This window comes from Stigmatopora argus, unplaced genomic scaffold (assembly GCF_051989625.1).
Source record: "Stigmatopora argus isolate UIUO_Sarg unplaced genomic scaffold, RoL_Sarg_1.0 HiC_scaffold_27, whole genome shotgun sequence".
Classification (NCBI taxonomy): Eukaryota; Metazoa; Chordata; class Actinopteri; order Syngnathiformes; family Syngnathidae; genus Stigmatopora; species Stigmatopora argus.
In genome coordinates this window covers 553,299-558,228 of record NW_027520041.1, presented here as the reverse complement: position 1 = coordinate 558,228, position 4,930 = coordinate 553,299, and positions in this window count along the sequence as shown.

Below are 4,930 nucleotides of genomic sequence, written 5' to 3'. Positions count from 1 at the left end.
TCAGGGGCTGAAAAGCACGTTTTGGCAGAATATGATAATTTTCATTAAAACTTGATTTCTATCCATTCGAATGATGCCAAATGAATAACTTACTTGAATTGGACCATTTTACACTATGTCCATTGTAGATTTGTGTCTCTGACTGTTCGTTTGGTTGCAGGGGACATATTCAGTTTTTAAGGCCAAAATGTGCTTTTCAGGGGCTGAAAAGCATGTTTTGGCCGAGTATGATAATTTTCATTAAAACTTGATTTCTATCACTTCGAATGATGCCAAATGAATAACTTACTTGAATTGGACCATTTTACACTATGTCCATTGTAGATTTGTGTCTCTGACAGTTCGTTTGGTTGCAGGGGACATATTCAGTTTTTATGGCCAAAATGTGCTTTTCAGGGGCTGAAAAGCATGTTTTGGCCGAGTTTGATAATTTTCATTAAAACTTGATTTCTATCACTTCGAATGATGCCAAATGAATAACTTACTTGAATTGGACCATTTTACACTATGTCCATTGTAGATTTGTGTCTCTGACAGTTCGTTTGATTGCAGGGGACATATTCAGTTTTTATGGCCAAAATGTGCTTTTCAGGGGCTGAAAAGCACGTTTTGGCCGAGTTTGATAATTTTCATTAAAACTTGATTTCTATCACTTCGAATGATGCCAAATGAATAACTTACTTGAAATGGACCATTTTACACTATGTACATTGTAGATTTGTGTCTCTGACAGTTCGTTTGATTGCAGGGGACATATTCAGTTTTTATGGCCAAAATGTGCTTTTCAGGGGCTGAAAAGCACGTTTTGGCAGAATATGATAATTTTCATTAAAACTTGATTTCTATCCATTCGAATGATGCCAAATGAATAACTTACTTGAATTGGACCATTTTACAATATGTCCATTGTAGATTTGTGTCTCTGACTGTTCGTTTGGTTGCAGGGGACATATTCAGTTTTTATGGCCAAAATGTGCTTTTCAGGGGCTGAAAAGCATGTTTTGGCCGAGTATGATAATTTTCATTAAAACTTGATTTCTATCACTTCGAATGATGCCAAATGAATAACTTACTTGAATTGGACCATTTTACACTATGTCCATTGTAGATTTGTGTCTCTGACAGTTCGTTTGGTTGCAGGGGACATATTCAGTTTTTATGGCCAAAATGTGCTTTTCAGGGGCTGAAAAGCATGTTTTGGCCGAGTTTGATAATTTTCATTAAAACTTGATTTCTATCACTTCGAATGATGCCAAATGAATAACTTACTTGAATTGGACCATTTTACACTATGTCCATTGTAGATTTGTGTCTCTGACAGTTCGTTTGATTGCAGGGGACATATTCAGTTTTTATGGCCAAAATGTGCTTTTCAGGGGCTGAAAAGCACGTTTTGGCCGAGTATGATAATTTTCATTAAAACTTGATTTATATCCATTCGAATGATGCCAAATGAATAACTTACTTGAAATGGACCATTTTACACTATGTACATTGTAGATTTGTGTCTCTGACAGTTCGTTTGGTTGCAGGGGACATATTCAGTTTTTATGGCCAAAATGTGCTTTTCAGGGGCTGAAAAGCATGTTTTGGCCGAGTTTGATAATTTTCATTAAAACTTGATTTCTATCACTTCGAATGATGCCAAATGAATAACTTACTTGAATTGGACCATTTTACACTATGTCCATTGTAGATTTGTGTCTCTGACAGTTCGTTTGATTGCAGGGGACATATTCAGTTTTTATGGCCAAAATGTGCTTTTCAGGGGCTGAAAAGCATGTTTTGGCCGAGTATGATAATTTTCATTAAAACTTGATTTATATCCATTCGAATGATGCCAAATGAATAACTTACTTGAAATGGACCATTTTACACTATGTACATTGTAGATTTGTGTCTCTGACAGTTCGTTTGGTTGCAGGGGACATATTCAGTCTTTATGGCCAAAATGTGCTTTTCAGGGGCTGAAAAGCACGTTTTGGCCGAGTATGATAATTTTCATTAAAACTTGATTTATATCCATTCGAATGATGCCAAATGAATAACTTACTTGAAATGGACCATTTTACACTATGTACATTGTAGATTTGTGTCTCTGACAGTTCGTTTGATTGCAGGGGACATATTCAGTTTTTATGGCCAAAATGTGCTTTTCAGGGGCTGAAAAGCATGTTTTGGCCGAGTATGATAATTTTCATTAAAACTTGATTTCTATCACTTCGAATGATGCCAAATGAATAACTTACTTGAATTGGACCATTTTACACTATGTCCATTGTAGATTTGTGTCTCTGACTGTTCGTTTGGTTGCAGGGGACATATTCAGTTTTTAAGGCCAAAATGTGCTTTTCAGGGGCTGAAAAGCATGTTTTGGCCGAGTATGATAATTTTCATTAAAACTTGATTTATATCCATTCGAATGATGCCAAATGAATAACTTACTTGAAATGGACCATTTTACACTATGTACATTGTAGATTTGTGTCTCTGACAGTTCGTTTGGTTGCAGGGGACATATTCAGTTTTTATGGCCAAAATGTGCTTTTCAGGGGCTGAAAAGCATGTTTTGGCCGAGTTTGATAATTTTCATTAAAACTTGATTTCTATCACTTCGAATGATGCCAAATGAATAACTTACTTGAATTGGACCATTTTACACTATGTCCATTGTAGATTTGTGTCTCTGACAGTTCGTTTGATTGCAGGGGACATATTCAGTTTTTATGGCCAAAATGTGCTTTTCAGGGGCTGAAAAGCACGTTTTGGCAGAGTATGATAATTTTCATTAAAACTTGATTTCTATCAATTCGAATGATGCCAAATGAATAACTTACTTGAATTGGACCATTTTACACTATGTCCATTGTAGATTTGTGTCTCTGACTGTTCGTTTGGTTGCAGGGGACATATTCAGTTTTTAAGGCCAAAATGTGCTTTTCAGGGGCTGAAAAGCATGTTTTGGCCGAGTATGATAATTTTCATTAAAACTTGATTTATATCCATTCGAATGATGCCAAATGAATAACTTACTTGAAATGGACCATTTTACACTATGTCCATTGTAGATTTGTGTCTCTGACAGTTCGTTTGGTTGCAGGGGACATATTCAGTTTTTATGGCCAAAATGTGCTTTTCAGGGGCTGAAAAGCATGTTTTGGCCGAGTATGATGATTTTTCATTAAAACTTGATTTCTATCAATTCGAATGATGCCAAATGAATAACTTACTTGAATTGGACCATTTTACACTATGTCCATTGTAGATTTGTGTCTCTGACTGTTCGTTTGGTTGCAGGGGACATATTTAGTTTTTATGGCCAAAATGTGCTTTTCAGGGGCTGAAAAGCACGTTTTGGCAGAATATGATAATTTTCATTAAAACTTGATTTCTATCCATTCGAATGATGCCAAATGAATAACTTACTTGAATTGGACCATTTTACACTATGTCCATTGTAGATTTGTGTCTCTGACTGTTCGTTTGGTTGCAGGGGACATATTCAGTTTTTAAGGCCAAAATGTGCTTTTCAGGGGCTGAAAAGCATGTTTTGGCCGAGTATGATAATTTTCATTAAAACTTGATTTCTATCACTTCGAATGATGCCAAATGAATAACTTACTTGAATTGGACCATTTTACACTATGTCCATTGTAGATTTGTGTCTCTGACAGTTCGTTTGGTTGCAGGGGACATATTCAGTTTTTATGGCCAAAATGTGCTTTTCAGGGGCTGAAAAGCATGTTTTGGCCGAGTTTGATAATTTTCATTAAAACTTGATTTCTATCACTTCGAATGATGCCAAATGAATAACTTACTTGAATTGGACCATTTTACACTATGTCCATTGTAGATTTGTGTCTCTGACAGTTCGTTTGATTGCAGGGGACATATTCAGTTTTTATGGCCAAAATGTGCTTTTCAGGGGCTGAAAAGCACGTTTTGGCCGAGTATGATAATTTTCATTAAAACTTGATTTATATCCATTCGAATGATGCCAAATGAATAACTTACTTGAAATGGACCATTTTACACTATGTACATTGTAGATTTGTGTCTCTGACAGTTCGTTTGGTTGCAGGGGACATATTCAGTTTTTATGGCCAAAATGTGCTTTTCAGGGGCTGAAAAGCATGTTTTGGCCGAGTTTGATAATTTTCATTAAAACTTGATTTCTATCACTTCGAATGATGCCAAATGAATAACTTACTTGAATTGGACCATTTTACACTATGTCCATTGTAGATTTGTGTCTCTGACAGTTCGTTTGATTGCAGGGGACATATTCAGTTTTTATGGCCAAAATGTGCTTTTCAGGGGCTGAAAAGCACGTTTTGGCCGAGTATGATAATTTTCATTAAAACTTGATTTATATCCATTCGAATGATGCCAAATGAATAACTTACTTGAAATGGACCATTTTACACTATGTACATTGTAGATTTGTGTCTCTGACAGTTCGTTTGGTTGCAGGGGACATATTCAGTTTTTATGGCCAAAATGTGCTTTTCAGGGGCTGAAAAGCATGTTTTGGCCGAGTTTGATAATTTTCATTAAAACTTGATTTCTATCACTTCGAATGATGCCAAATGAATAACTTACTTGAATTGGACCATTTTACACTATGTCCATTGTAGATTTGTGTCTCTGACAGTTCGTTTGATTGCAGGGGACATATTCAGTTTTTATGGCCAAAATGTGCTTTTCAGGGGCTGAAAAGCACGTTTTGGCAGAGTATGATAATTTTCATTAAAACTTGATTTCTATCAATTCGAATGATGCCAAATGAATAACTTACTTGAATTGGACCATTTTACACTATGTCCATTGTAGATTTGTGTCTCTGACTGTTCGTTTGGTTGCAGGGGACATATTCAGTTTTTAAGGCCAAAATGTGCTTTTCAGGGGCTGAAAAGCATGTTTTGGCCGA